The sequence below is a fragment of the Schistocerca serialis genome, chromosome 2 (assembly GCF_023864345.2).
Source record: "Schistocerca serialis cubense isolate TAMUIC-IGC-003099 chromosome 2, iqSchSeri2.2, whole genome shotgun sequence".
In the NCBI taxonomy this organism is placed as follows: Eukaryota; Metazoa; Arthropoda; class Insecta; order Orthoptera; family Acrididae; genus Schistocerca; species Schistocerca serialis.
This window is the reverse complement of record NC_064639.1, coordinates 384,737,336-384,753,153: the sequence shown is the minus strand read 5'-3', so window position 1 is coordinate 384,753,153 and position 15,818 is coordinate 384,737,336.

Here is a 15,818-nt window from a genome sequence, read left to right as displayed (position 1 = left end):
CAAAGGAAGACACAGGTTCGATTATGTCCACCAAATAATTGAGGATGTAGGTTGCAAGTGCTACTCTGAGATGAAGAGGCTGTCAGGAGAGGAATTCGTGGCGTCCGCATCAAACGAGTCAGAAGACCGATGACTTAAAAACTGATCTGGCATCACCGTTCCGACCTTATCCCACCAAGGAAAAATCTGTAGCAGTATCAGTGATTGAACCCGATCCATGCGCATGTCAGTCATACTCACCAGTCTGCTTCAGAGGAGGACATATATAAATTCTACTTCTCCTAAAATTAAAGAATAGCTCATGGAGCTATATGTATTGCAGAAAGGAATCACGACGAAATTTTTGCTGTAGTGATAGGTGTCGAAGTCAAAGTATTTAGACGCAATGGAAAACCATATAGGAAAACTGAAGAAGATCCACAGCATAGCTCTTTTCTGATAGTTTCAGTGTGAAATCGGGATTTATCATAATGTAAGACTTTAGTGGTCCTCTAAATCACGTGGGTTGAACGACATCATGGTCCTTATGCGATGCCACGGTCGATTTCCTTTGTCGTCCATGTACAGCTTGCGGTTGTCCTCTTTCTCTAAAGTCCTCGACGTCGACTGGATGATCGATTCCTCGCTTTCTTCGCTATCAGTGTTCGAAGGAAGATGGAGATTGAATGTACCGTCATTTTGGGTTGTTTTGAACGGTATGCGATCCGCGATGATTGCAAGTCAGCATGAATTCAGAAGCGACACGTGGAGCAACGATGAAAATGTCTCAAGACTCTCGTAGAACATACACGATGTGTCCTAGTTCTATTAGGACAGATTTTGTGAAACAGCAGTGCTACCCTACGGCGCGGCGTGATCCTTGAAGTTTCAACAACTATGTAGAAGGTTAAACATCGCTGCAGCAAGCGAAGGTGTGACAGTCGCTGGAAAATGGCGGTGAAGCAACACGGCAACATCAATTTTTGTGTTAAGTTAGGAACATCAGCCAGTGAATTCGTAAAATTTGATCAGAATACTGAGAGGCAGGGTCCTGGCCGCTCCTCCACGACAACGATCCAGATCCAGCTCACAAAAATGAAGACAGTGCACGAGTGTATCGTTAGAAGACGGATCGCTGTCCTGCATCACCCGAAGTATTCACTGGATTGTGGCCAGCCGACTTCTCGTTGTTCCCCAAATTTAAGTTGGCAATGAAAGGATCCTGTTAAGATGCGTTTAAGGACGCCCAAGGAAACGGTACTGCAGTACTAAACACAGTTCCCAAAAACGACTACAGCGACTGTTTCAAAACATTTTTGAAACAATCTCAGCTGTGTGTTGATCCCGAGGGAGGCTATTTTGAATAAATAAAATAATTTTGAGTACATAATCCATGAATTTTGTTTTTCATACACACAGTCCTAACACAACTGCCAAACTTCTGCAGCTCGTCTTCTGTTATTTCGGTAACAGATGCTAAGTGCATATCTCGTGGGTAGAAGAAAATGAGTGCAGTGGTGTAGCCCACGCAACTTCCTGCAATTTGAAGAAAATGCACACTTTTGCTAGGGAAAAGCGGAGAAATTAGCGGTCTCAGCTTATTCTAGAATCAGGTACTTACAACAGACCTGTGCGCCTGTCATCATGGAAAAGCGAGACGTATCGATGAACGATTCTCGCCTCCCGGTAGTCGTTTGCCTTAGAAGAGTCCTTACGCCAGATGTAATGGCACAAACTGGCACGAATCCCTGCCGAATTACACTCATCGTCGATTGTGAGAGGAAATTCACAACCATTTACTTTAATTGGGCCATAAGTGTGGCCAGAACGTGGCACGAGATTAGTATCTGTTCATTTCGACCGGCCAGACCGCCGCCGGCCGACAAATGAAAACGGCTGTCGAATCGCTCTTAACGACAATCGACGATCGCACTGTGGAGATCCATTTGGTAGTAATTGAGTGAACGTATTTCTGCGATTACGGGCCGAGCTGGCGAAACTTTTAGCGGAAGATTTCTGCTGCAATTAACTAAATTGTCGGCTCGTGTGTGCTGATAGGAATCACTTATCAACAACGTGTCATAATAATTTGTGACGAAATGTTGCTGTTCGCATAATGAGCAGTTCCGGAAGAAAATTCCTGTTATTTACGTAGATTCAGACGATAGGTAACCTTTTCATGAGCGTTGGAGGGTACTACACGACAACGCCAGTGGTGCTGCAAGAGACTGCTTATGGTTGATTTAGTTGCTTGTCTTCCTATTATTTTGACAGGCGGAATACGATTTCTGGCACTCTGATACGAAAAGGTAGAACCTCTTGTCTCGGATATAGTTTCCTGTGAAACAGATCTTCGTTTCTAGCAAGTTACAATGTAAGCAGAATGCGGAAGATTGGTTACCAGAATCCAATTGACATACGGCTTAGTGATGTTCTGTCATTAAAGCGTGTAGCCAGACCTAGGAGACAAGTAGCAACATTGATACAGAATCAGTTGTTTGCAACAGTCAATGGGGCATTTGCGTCGCAAGGCGAGGAGACACCGCTGATAAGAATGCGCAAAGCAGCAGGAAGTACACTGTTAGGTAGGAAAGTTGTAACAACTTAAGAACCACCAGATAAAACGTCGCTTTAAAACATTAAAATGAACTGAAGAATCGCAATTGGAAAACTGAAATCCAAATGGTTTATTTTGTGGTTTAAAAAGTAAAGGAAGTAAACTCATTGAGGATTTGTCGAAAAGCTTGTGACGTACGCCGATTACATTAGTTGGCTGGTATCGGTCGTACGCTATCCTGATGAGGGCCTGTACATCAAATGTGAAGACTACGCATGGAATAAGAGTGGAAGCTTTTCTTTCCAAATTGAAATATACTATACCTATGGCTTTGTTGGAGTAGTGATATGGATTTTGTATGAGATATTGTTTCGAAGAAGCTTCCCACAGGTACCAAATGGCGACTCCGTTGGACCGGCAGGAATATGCAAACGTCGGAAGGGCATGATTATACCTCAGAATGAATGTTGCAAACACTGTTCACCTCGAAACTGAGTACAGGTAATGCCTGCAGAGTCAAAACAGGGGGTACACTGATGGGCCTTATGAGCAACATCAGATCGCCGATGACCATGACACTACAAACATTCAGTATACACATATTATATCCACTGATCACAGACACTGAGAATGTTTGCACTCCTTTTCGACAGTTGTTGCTCATTGGTGGAATCATCTTCTGTCTATGCTAATGATCCTAACATCATTACGTTTCTTTTCTTTTGTCCAGTTCAGCGTGAGAACTCCGGTAGCATTAGTGTTGCATAGATGGTCTAGCTGCCGGTTGTTTACGTGGAGGTTTTGTATTCGACCCTCAGTCAACACACGTAATTTCTGGAGCGACATCCTGAAATTCTTCGATTGTTAACTCAATAAATGATGAAAATATATTAAATTATAGGTGAAGAGAGAGATACGAATATGCAGAATGACTCACATCAGTTATTTCCGAATCCATTTATGACATCGTAAATTTATTTTCACCGAGATGAATTGTGAGAAAATTCTCACTAAACGATTTACAGTCTTCTTTCGTGTCTGTATTAACTGCAGAGGTATCGGTATTAACTTCGCTTTTTCAAATTGAATTATAGTAAATTCCGTTGCTAGTATCGTAGTTCCAAGAGAGACAAATTCAACGACGTTTCAATCTGTAAAATCGGAGTATTTGTTTCAAAGTAATTACAGTGTTTACAACTTGTTATTTGTCTGCTTTGTCCACGAAACCGATTGTTGTTTTATGCGGAAGTTCGTTTTGTTGTAGGGAAGTGTCGCGTCGGGGTGAAGTAGCGCCCCACCTTGACGCAGCTTAGAGAGACTACTTGCAATTGCAAAGCATGGAGTTAATTTTAGCTTAAGGGTGGTAATCGTCCCACACAGTCACATGTGGTTGGACCCGCTCACCAACAGGTAGGACTGACGGAGTACATCGAAAAAGTTCAAAGAAAGGCAGCACGTTTTGTATTATCACGAAATATGGGAGAGAGTGTCACAGAAATGATACAGGATTTGGGCTGGAAATCATTAAAAGAAAGGCGTTTTTCGTTGCGACGGAATCTTATCAAGAAATTCCAATCACCAACTTTCTCCTCCGAATGCGAAAATATTTTTGACACCGACCTACATAGGGCGGAAGGGAAATCAGAGCTCATACGAAAAGATATAGGTGTTCATTCTTTCCGCGCGCTTTACGAGATTGGAGTAATACAGAATTGTGAAATTGGTTCGATGAACCCTCTGCCAGGCACTTAAATGTGATTTGCAGAGTATCGATGTAGATGTAGATGAAAGTAAAGGTCGGGACATCTAACGATGATTCATGAGTTAACTACAGCAACAGTTCTCCTCTTTCTTCTGGCAGAAAATTGGAACAAAGATGCATTTCAAAAATTGAGTGAATTTGTAAAACAGGGAATTGAGGTACAAAGATTGTTAAATAATAACTGGGCATTGAAAGATTTATGTCAAGATACACACTCAAATTGTGAAATCTCAAGTGTTGGAAATGAACATCGTCTACAACGATACATAAATACTGTAATTTTTCCGAAACTAATAATCGGATTTTGAATAGTGAAATATCATAGATTTTTTCTCTCTTAGAACTACCATATTAGGAGCAGAAATTGCTACACATACACTTGAAATAGAGAAACTGGTACATACATGTAATTAATACAGTTACGAAAAGAGAATTCATTGAGGTGAAAACGCTGAAGTTGCCATCCGTTGATGTCCCATATGTGTTAGGTTGTAGACAGATCTGGTGATCGAGCAGACCAAGACAACATGTCGACACTCCGCAGAGCATGCTGAGCTACAACAGCGGTATATCGGCGATTTTTATGCTGTTGGAAGACACCCCCTGGGAATACTGTTCACGAACGGCAGCATAACAGGTCGAATCAACAAACAGACATACAATTTTGCAATGAGGATGCGTGGGATAAGCACGATAATGCTCCTGCTATCATGCGAAATCGCACCTCAGACCATAACTCCAGGTTTGGGTCTAGTGAGTCCAGCATGCAGACAGGTTCGTTGCAGGCACTCAGCTGGCATCCTTCTAACCAACACACGGGCATCACTGGCACCTAGACAGAATCAGCTTTCATCAGAAAGCATGATAGACCTCCATCCTTCCCTCCAATGAGCTCTCTCTTGACACCGCTGCAGTCGCAAATGGCGATGGTACGGGGTCAGTGGAACGCACTCTACAGGGCGTCTGTTTCAAAGCTGTCCTTGAAGTAACCTATTTGTAACAGTTCTTTGTGTCACTCTCGCTCTAACTGTTGCTCAGATTGCTGCTGCAGACGCAGTACGATGCGCCAGAGCCATATCACGAACAAGATGGTATTCCCTCTCGGTAGTGTCACGTGGCCGTCGGGAGTCCACTGTTCTTGCGACCTTACTTTCCTGTGACCATTGCTGCTAACGACCATGTACAGTGGCTATATCCCTGCCAAGTCTCTCTCCAGAAACGCGAAAGGGACATCCAGCTTCTCGTAGCCCAATTAACGATCTCGTTCAAACTAGGTGAGATGTCGATAATGGCGTCTTTGAAACGCTTTCTTGACTAATATCTACTCAGCACGTCCAATGTCAAAGGTAACAAACGCACACGACTGTTACAGCACGTATTTAAAACGGATTCGTATCCTCTCTGGGGGTCTTCACAATGAATATCGCCTTGGAACCCTCGACGGAGTATTCAAAAACACTTGCCACGCGACTATACAGGAACTCGAGATATTCGAACAATCCTTTCATCCATACTCTGGGAAACAATGATCACAACCATAGTCGGGAGCATAAGCGGCCAAAGGCACTGCTAGCTAGGGCATAACCCCCTTGGAGAACTTATATACACTCACAAGGAACTACGTCGGCCATCCCCTACACAACAATACTGACTGGTATCCCGGCTGCTATCACAGCCGATCAACAGGTTCTACATCTACATGATTACTCTGCAGTTCACATTTAAGTACTTGGCAGAGGGTTCATCGAACCACAATCATACTATCTCCCTACCATTCCACTCCCGAACAGCGCGCGGGAAAAACGAACACCTAAACCTTTCTGTTCGAGCTCTGATTTCTCTTATTTTATTTTTATGATCATTCCTACCTATGTAGGTTGGGCTCAACAAAATATTTTCGCATTCGGAAGAGAAAGTTGGTGAGTGAAATTTCGTAAATAGATCTCGCTGCGACGAAAAACGCCTTTGCTTTAATGACTCCCATTCCAACTCGCGTATCATATCTGCCACACTTACTCCCCTATTACGTGATAATACAAAACGAGCTGCCCTTTTTTTGCACCCTTTCGATGTCCGTCATTCCCACCTGGTAAGGATCCCACACCGCGCAGCAATATTCTAACAGAGGACGAACGAGTTTAGTGTAAGCTGTCTCTTTAGTGGACTTGTTGCATCTTCTAATTGTCCTGCCAATGAAACGCAACCTTTGGCTCGCCTTCCCCACAATATTATCTATGTGGTCATTCCAACTGAAGTTGTGCGTAACATTTACACCCAGGTACTTAGTTGAATTGACAGCCTTGAGAATTGTACTATTTATCGAGTAATCGAATTCCAACGGATTTCTTTTGGAACTCATGTGGATCACCTCACACTTTTCGTTATTTAGCGTCAACTGCCACCTGCCACACCATACAGCAATCTTTTCTGAATCGCTTTGCAACTGATACTGGTCTTCGGATGACCTTACTAGACGGTAAATTACAGCATCATCTGCGAACAACCTAAGAGAACTGCTCAGATTGTCATTTATATAGATCATGAACAGCATAGGTCACAGGACGCTTCCCTGGGGAACACCTGATATCACCTCAGTTTTTCTCGATGATTTGCCGTCTATTACTACGAACTGCGACCTTTCTGACAAGAGATCACGAATCCAGTCGCACAACTGAGACGATACCCCATAGGCCCGCAGCTTGATTAGAAGTCGCTTGTGAGGAACGGTGTCAAAAGCTTGCCGGAAATCTAGAAATACGGAATCAACTTGAGATCCCCTGTCGATAGCGGCCATTACTTTGTGCGAATAAAGAGCTAGCTGCGTTGCACAAGAACGATGTTTTCTGAAACCATGCTGATTACGTATCAATAGATCGTTCCCTTCGGGTGATTCATAATGTTTGAATACAGTATATGCTCCAAAAGCCTACAGCAAACCGACGTCAATGATATAGGTCTGTAGTTCGATGGATTACTCCTACTACCCTTCTTAAACACTGGTGCGACTTGCGTTACAGTAGGGAAGCCGACAAGCCCGCACACAAACACACAAACAAACCGCCAAAGCTATCGTACACTGTGAATCCGATATATTCCCTATCGGACACTACCCGTTGAGGAACCCAACTGTTACAAGTATGCTGATGCTACCCGAGAAGCCAACACAGGTATCCAGCTGCAGCCGCCGAGTAATATCGCTCCACAACGTCAAAGGTATCCGCCTGATGATACCCAATGCTAATGAAACCTACCCTTGTATGACCTTTTGAAGGCAGCAAGAAAACCGCTACTGCTCTCACAACCCAATCCAAGTATGGCAGAGGCTTTTTTCCCCTAGCTCTTTGCTTGGCACTTTTTTTCCTCTGCCGTTCAAATTGCTACCCTTCGTTCAACTTGCGACCTAATCTACCCGCAGATGAGTGCTTATTAATGGTTAATCATAACCAGAAGTCCGCAAACATCGCAGTACTCACATCCTGCGAGACCTGACTAAGTGAAGACTAACCAACTACGCACAGACGGCAGTAGGCCTTTTGTGCTGGCTAAGATGATGGTGTGGGCGTGGAGGGGTTCCACTCTAAAAATCATAGTGGCGTTACTGGCGCTACTCTTATGCGACTTGCGCAAAATTTGAAGACATGTTCTTTCAGAAGTAGAAATACAACTACCATCATCCGTATATGTCACACACCTCAATTTTGGTGTTACGATTTTTTTTCCGTCAGTGTATTTTAAAACCATATTCTGCATTACTGGCCTCACTGTGTTGTATCTGAAACACAGCCTGAATGTTGGGTGTAAATATTAACATAAATATAAAGATGAATGAGGACACCATCAAATTTGCGTAAAGGGGGACGAAGGGTGATACTACACTACTGGCTATTAAAATTGCTACATACGAAGATGACGTCCTACAGACGTGAAATTTAACCGACAGGACGAAGATGCTGTGATACGCAAATGATTAGCTTTTCAGAGCATTCACACAAGGTTGGCGCCGGTGGCGACACCTACAACGTGCTGATATGAGGAAAGTTTCCAATCGATTTCTCTTACACAAACAGCAGTTGACCGGCGTTGCCTGGTGAAACATTGTTGTGATGTCTCATGTAAGGAGGAGAAATGCGTACCATCACGTTTCCGACTCTGATAAAGGTCGGATTGTAGCCTATTGCGATTGCAGTTTATCGTATCGCGACATTGCTGCTCGCGTTGGTCGAGATCCAATGACTGTTTGCAGCATCATGATGGTCGCATCCGTGTTTGCGACATCGCGGTGAACGCACATTGGAAGCGTGTATTCGTCATCGCCATATTGGCGTATCACCCGGGGCGATGGTATGGGGTGCCATTGGTTACACGTCTCGGTCACTTATTGTTCGCATTGACGGCACTTTGAACAGTGGACGTTACATTTCAGATGTGTTGAGACCCGTGGCTCTGCCCTTCATTCGATCCCTGCGAAACCCTACATTTCAGCAGGATAATGCACGACCGCATGTTGTAGGTCCTGTACGGGCCTTTCTGGATACAGAGAATGTTCGACTGCTGCCCTGGCCAGCACATTCTCCAGATCTCTCACTAATTGAAACCGTCTGGTCAATGGTGGCCGAGCAACTGGCTCGTCACAATACGCCAGTCACTACTCTTGATGAACTGTGGTATCGTGTTGAAGCTACATAGGCGGCTGTACCTGAACACGCCATCCAAGTTCTGTTTGACTCAATGCCCAGGCGTATCAAGGCCGTTATTACGGCCAGAGGTGGTTGTTCTAGGTACTGATACCTCAGGATCTATGCACTCAAATTGCGTGAAAATGTAATCACATGTCAGTTCTAGTATAATATATTTGTTCAATGAATACCTGTTTATCATCTGCATTTCTTCTTGGTGTAGCAATTTTAATGGCCAGTAGTGTATTTACTGATTCGGCAACCTACGTTTGCAACGACTTCCACGCAGACGAACAAATGGCATGTGGGGCGTTCTGAGCCGCCAAATGGTACAGACGGGAGCCTCACGCCGGCAACCAGCTGGAGCAGGCGGCCGGTGCTCATTACCTGGGAACCGTTTCGGACGCTCGATAAACATCGGCCGTGGGCGGCGGTGCGCCGCAGCACGTGGTCAGGCTGCGAGCTACGAGCGCGGCGTGCCCGCCACCCCGCCCACTCCACTGTGCTGTACATGGCCGAGGAGCCCAGGCGAATCGGCTCTCCAGTCGCTGGGAGCTGCACGGACTGCTGTTCACTTTATGTGCTGCGCTTCCATATGCAGGGAGTTTCAAAAATTTTTTACAAGCATTGAGGACAAGTTCCTTACACCAAAGCAAGAAAAAAAGTTCACATCTATCCGCACACGACAGTGCACGGTACAACTATGTTCCAAAAAGAAGTACGCGAATACGTGATTTTCTAAGAGGTCATTTCTCAGCTTGTGTCGGTCACAGAGATAAAGGGTCAAGTGCTTTGGTAGACCTTGGCCTAGCGACCAGTCGTATACCGACTGGAAGAAAGGGCATACTGCAGCTGTCCTACAGTGTAGGGGCAAATTTAAACATTGCATACTACCTCCAGCCCAGGCTAACTGAGCTACTCGGTTGGTCCTTATCATTAAGTGTCGTTTAGGGTGGACCTTAGGAGGCTTTTGGAAGTACTGTTTGTTCATGGGCGATTCCTGGAGGCGGTATGAGGGGAACTGAAATTTGTGTACGGCAGAACGCTAGTGGACCCAGGGCTCAGGGCATGCCACAGCAGGTCCGGCTAAGTGACCAGTATGGGCGAGTCCAAAGACAAAGGCGATCAGCATCACTGGAAATGGGTAAATCCTAAGGCTAGGGATTTGGACAGCTACTACTCACATGGCATCTGTGCAGGAAATGCTCCAAGAAATGAAGGAGTGTTAGACAAGCTGAAAGATGGATTCTCATAGCTCTTCAAGAACGTACAATAATTCACTGTCAAATATTGAAGTAAATTTGGATACATCTGCGATCTGAGAAAAATGAGGTGCATCCAGTGACACAAAACCTTTGAAGAAGAGTGTCAAAAGACACTTCTGACATGCAGGCAAAAATAGTTGTTTAAACAATATTTAACAACAATCTGTTCTCATTTAACATGACTCCACTGCACAAAAATACTGGATTATTTATTTATGGGTAAAACTTTATTTATATTTATTGTGTGTCGTCTGAAAGTGACAGAATGTTTGTAATATTTCTTTATTTAAATATTGTTGTATATTAATTTAGTGCAGGAAGTGGTCAAGTTGAGTCTGTAAAACTTAAGAACGAAGTATTTTTTTGAGGGGGGGGGGGGGGGGGAGGGAGAGGGGGGAGTAGGGGCGGACGGCCTTCAGCCAATGGAAACGCAGAAAGTAGCAGAACACTGTGGGTGCCAAGTGGAGACACTGACTTCTCGAAGTAAGAGCTCAAGGGAGCGGTTGTGGTTACTTTTCCGTTTGTTCTATAATGTGGCAGACCTACTTGTGGTGACGAGTGATATTCGATATGTCAGGTGACTGATTCTGGGTGATGAACGACCGCTACCACATTCTAGCTTCTGAAGGGACTTTATATTTTGGGAGGTCTGAGGAGAATTCTGACTGTGCTCCAGTATAGGATTAACTTTTTCTACTTGTGTTACAGAACTGAGAATAGACGAAGTATGAGTTACTATTCTTAGTATCGAGTGTGTTAATTTGTGAGTCATCATATTGAACTCTGAACTGTTTTGAGCTGGTGAATATTTCATGTATTATGGTCACGAAATGGTCTTAGCTTTCGCGTATCTTTGATGACTATTTAGTTTGGGGATTTTGCTACCATTCTCGTAATGCTGCCAACATAACTTTATTGCATTTGATCAAGGTGTTTTCTATAAGTATTTCAACTGAATATCATAGGACGACTTGCCATTTATTTGAGATGTCCTTTCTTGAATAAACATTATGCAACATAATTTTGTGTTCTTTAAAACAGTTACAAACATTAGAATAAATTCCCTGATATTAAATAATTCATTTAACTTTTATTTTGTATTTCTGTGTTTTTTTGTCAACGCACAACTCCAGCCAGTGCAGAGGCTATTTGACTGCAGGATCGCAGCTACAGGTTATTATTTGCAGCGAATAGGCTGCAGGGCACGAAAGCAGGTGTGCGCGGCTCGACCCTATGACTAAATCGAGCTGTTCTTTCTAAACAGATCAATGCAAAGCCAAGCACCATACGTACCACAGGGAAAGACGCAACTGGTTTTGTTCCATGGGATGCTGTAACAGTTATGTACAATTGCACCCGAAAAACTATGACTTTTGGGTACGAAAAGCATCTGTTGTGTGAAGGGCGACTTCTGTAATTTCTGTTCGTTGCAGAATGTCGAAATTTTTACCATGTGTTCTTAAGATGATATTCTCGAGAAACTTTTCTTCGATATCATTAGCCATTACCAAGATCCAGAGGTTCAAATTTATCGAATTTACGAACGTAAAATACGCACATAATATCGAATCTGAGGCGTAAATTTAGTTTTAACTGACATAGTGATCACATGGCAAGGGTTGTAGGGTCATCGCAAGGGTTCTGAGGTAACTAAACTATATTTTCAGTAATCACTTTTCCATTAATAAAAAGCTGTGACGATCTCTCTCTGTATCATGAGCACCTTACCTCTGTACAAACATGCTCAAAATGGTACTCCAGTGACGCAATGTGGGCTAAAGGAATCTTAAAACGCCTGAAAAGCACGTAAATAGACTGCCAATAATTATGTAAAACTAAAAGGTCTGCAAATTGAGTAAAATATTTCTGATAACAATTTGACTCTTTCAAGATACAAATCACAAGCTTGGCGTTTGCGATGAATTGCTATCGACCAGCAAAGTATCCAGAAAAAATGTGAAGCAAAGCCCGCATCTCGTGGTCGTGCGGTAGCGTTCTCGCTTCCCACGCCCGGGTTCCCGGGTTCGATTCCCGGCGGGGTCAGGGATTTTCTCTGCCTCGTGATGGCTGGGTGTTGTGTGCTGTCCTTAGGTTAGTTAGGTTTAAGTAGTTCTAAGTTCTAGGGGACTGATGACCTACGATGTTAAGTCCCACAGTGCTCAGAGCCATTTGAACCATTTTTTTGTGAAGCAAACAATTGTGTGTTTATTTTATTAGATGTATGATTTGCCCTGCTAAACCCGCAGGACGGGACAAATAGTAGGAATTGTGGAAGGGAGGTCAGAATGAGCGGCTGTCAGTTACACTCCAAACATAACACTTTATTTAGTTGTCCAAACATTATCGCGCAGCTCTGAAATGACTGACTGATGCGTTACCATGTACAAAACAGCTTTCCTGAACTGAGATATATATCAGCGTCTTTATTATTTGTAAATATTATACACACAAGCTCTGAAACTTATTAGCTTAACAGACTCCACAGTAGCCTTGCAACAAATAACATATCGACAACATGCCCTTTAGCTACTCTATGAAGAACAAAGTTCTTAACGTTTCCAACAGAATACATATTATTTTATTATTTCTAAGATGCCTACTAAAAGTGAACTGGTTATAGTAGCTTGAGTATAAATGTTTATTAAACATTTTAATTTTTGTCCTGTTCCCGGCGATACACACCACAAATAGTTTTATAAACCCTTGACTTAATATATTAATACAGTTTTTCTCGTATAATGTGTTATCACATTGTTACTAGTATTATTTCCGCCAGATGATATTTTTATATTTAATTTTCGAAACACGCTCCATTTTCTATAGCAATGCGACAACGATGATCACGGCATATCAAGTTTTCATTTCCTGCGTTGTCCCTGATACTAGAGGCAGTACTTCTATTAGCTGTCTTATGGGTTGGACGTCTTCAGTCACAATATTTTCACTGTTATCACTTGCAGCTAAACGTAGCCAGCATCGCCACAATTAATTATGATTCAAAGGTTGTATCAGTGCTATAATGGATGCTATAAAAATACGTGGAAGTCACAGGTTGTGTGTTGACTACATTCTTTAATTACTCGTTTCGATTTGTACATTAACATCAGATCAATCTGAAAAAAATCGTAAAAAGCCACAAATAAATCATAGTGCTTAATAGTGCCTTCTGAATATTAAATACAAACAGGAAACATATGAAAGAACAATGTGAAAACATACCAGGTTTTGGCTGTATACGTCATACATATGTATGGAGCCATCTGTCTTATCCATAAGATAATACGAAGCAACCAGGTAGTAGTACTGGTGAGCATTAATACTTAAGAGCTGAATACGGTTATTATAATCCAATGAAAATGTCAAAGATACGACACAGAGCTTGTGTATAGTTGCAAATAAAATGTACTTCATATGAAAACCACAAATCAACAACTGTATTAGACACAAATCACACCTCGTGTTGGAGGTGAGGGGAGCGAATAGGGGAGTGCCTGGTAAAGGCGGAAGGGACCAATGCACTGGGCGACACGACGAATAAGCGTTTTACAACAAAACACCTATGAATGCAATAGATGCATTAAACCACACATATATTAATAACCTGTATGCATTGCGCACAAGAAATAAAAATTTGTTAATTACTTGTTTTTTATACATGGTTAGCTAAGTGACCTAAACTTACAACAATCAAAGGAAATTGAAAAATGACAGAAATTAAATAAAATCTAAAGATAGTAACATACGTAGAGAGAATTCCAGAAACATAACCATAATTTCATGGGCAGAAAGTGACCCCGTGGGGAAAAAGACGATTATTTTCGGCCGTAGTGGCTACGTTTGTGAACCGTGACTGTGTGGGATAATTATTTATTACTAATTTCTGCTACCGGTCTCTCTTATTTTTATTTGTTTTATGTTTAATCTAACATAATACAACGCATTTCGAACATGTTCTGTTCATCATTAGGTCTTTATACATACGTACATAGATACACACAGAGAAGTGTTACTTAAAAACAAATTGTATTAAACTAAATTAACATAGGACTTTTTGTCATTGTTCGTTACGGTAGTGGCTGGCGTGGCATTTGGGGAGGGGGGGCGGGGCAGTGGATGGCCATAAATCGAAGACAATGGACTAAAAGTTCTAGGTTAATTTAGTTAAAGACAATTTATTTTTAAGTAACATTTCTCTATATGTATATATGTATAAATGCCTCATGATGAAAATAATATGTTCGAAACGCGTTGTATTATGTTAGATTAAACATAAAACAAATAAAAATAAAAGTGACTGGTAGCAGAAATTACAAATAAATAATAAAGACAATTTGTTTAAATAATTACATAGAAGTAGTACCACGTAGGTTTCATAGGTAACGTGGGTCATAGGGTAAAGTAACATTAAAATGAAAAGAGTTACAGCATACAAGAACATACAATAGTAAATCAGGCAAGTACCATCCAGGCGAAGGAAGCTGAGACTGGACAATGGACAGGGAGCGGTACATCAGGTTCTGTTGGTGGTCATATGTTTAGGTTACTTAGCTAACCACGCATAAAAAAGAAACTAAAAAATATATATTTCTTGTGACTGGTGTTCTATACAGGCGAGTAATGTATGTATATTTCAATGTATCTATTTCAGTGATTAGTATTTTGTAATGAGACGCTTATTCGTCTTGTCGACCCATGGATCGTTTCCTTCTACCTTTACCTGGCACTGCCCTGTTTGCAAACCCTCCCCGCAACTGAGATGTGATTTTTGTCTAATACAGTTGATATTCTGTGGTTTTTGGTATGATACACATTGGTTTTGAAATTATACACAAGCTCTCGTAGTATCTTTGACATTTTCATCGGTTTATAATAACTGTATTCATGTCTTAAATAATAATGTTTACCAGCTCTGGCACGTGGTGGCCTAGTTATCTTCCTAAACGGCACAACTACCGTAATGATTCAGTTTCGTCGATAAGACACATAAGTCCGGTCATATGATGAGGGGTCCACCTAAATCCTGGTATATTTTCACATTGTGCTTCGATATATTTCCTGTGTTTAGTGGTCAGTAACTATTATTAAATAGTATGTTTAATTTGTGATCGAAAGGCGTAATCAGAGAAAGTAGTCAACACATTTATGACTTCCATGTATTCTTATAGCGTCCATTATAGCCTTGATATAACCTTAAAATTACGTGAAGAAAGGCACAAACCTCTTACCTGAGTTCACTTCACACCTGTTACTAATTATGAGTCAAACGTCAAGTTCTGAAAGCCCTTCGTGCTTACAGAAACGTATGCATAAGTGCCTGAAGATCAGCAAAACATGTGTGAAACGAGTTGAAATACGTTAAACATAAAATAAACAAACGTGACTACGAGCAGAAAAATACAAACAATCGCAATATTTTACTTTCCTCGTCATGTCCAACACTAGCTTGGTATCCCGGCACTGTTTATTTTTGGCCTTCGTGTTATGCTGTATAAACTATTTTTCATTTCCGGTCAGTAAGATTGTAACGATATACAAATGCTGAGATGACAAAAAAATTCCCAAGTATTAATTTCACATTA